This window comes from Corvus brachyrhynchos, unplaced genomic scaffold, assembly GCF_000691975.1.
Source record: "Corvus brachyrhynchos isolate BGI_N302 unplaced genomic scaffold, ASM69197v1 scaffold633, whole genome shotgun sequence".
Classification (NCBI taxonomy): domain Eukaryota; kingdom Metazoa; phylum Chordata; class Aves; order Passeriformes; family Corvidae; genus Corvus; species Corvus brachyrhynchos.
In genome coordinates, this window is record NW_008237435.1 from 3391533 (window position 1) to 3392083 (window position 551).

Genomic DNA, 551 nt, shown 5'->3' on the forward strand with positions numbered 1-551 from the left:
AACAAGTGTGCCTGCTGACTTACAATCAAATGCATTTGTCTTGTTTTGTTGTTAAGAAAAAAGCCCCGAACAACCAAGCCCAACCTCCCAAAAAAACCCAAAACCAACACACAAACCCCACACTAAAAACTATGGCTTGGCAAGTGCACAACTTGGAGAGTAACAACCCAAGAAAAAAATTTTTTGTAATTGAATAAATCCCTTTTTAGGTGGTTTCTGCATGTTACATCTCACCCTCCCCTCTTAAAGCTGACCAAGGCTTTGGTACCAGGATCCCAATCTCTTACAATTAATTTAGCTTGGTTTTTCCCTTGGCACATCAGTGCAGTGCAAAATTAAGAGACATTTACCCTTTTCAAAAAAGAAAATAGATGAAAACTGCATTCCTTCAAATGAACTGTCCTGTGCCGCTTTGCCAATCTTTTTCAAATAAACACTTGAGGACAAAAACTGATTGTGATAGCTCATCTAATAGAAAGGCTGTCACTGTTGTGTCAGAGCAACCAGAAAAGTTTCAGAGCTGAAGATCGTGTTGTAGGACAGACAACCTG

General features: G+C 39.4%; 1 protein-coding gene across 1 annotated transcript in view; it reads right to left on the reverse strand.

Moving 5' to 3' along the window:
- Nucleotides 1–551, reverse strand: part of LOC103613589 (phosphatidylinositol 3,4,5-trisphosphate-dependent Rac exchanger 2 protein) — an 84824-nt gene that overhangs the window by 15349 nt on the left and 68924 nt on the right. The window lies entirely within an intron of this gene.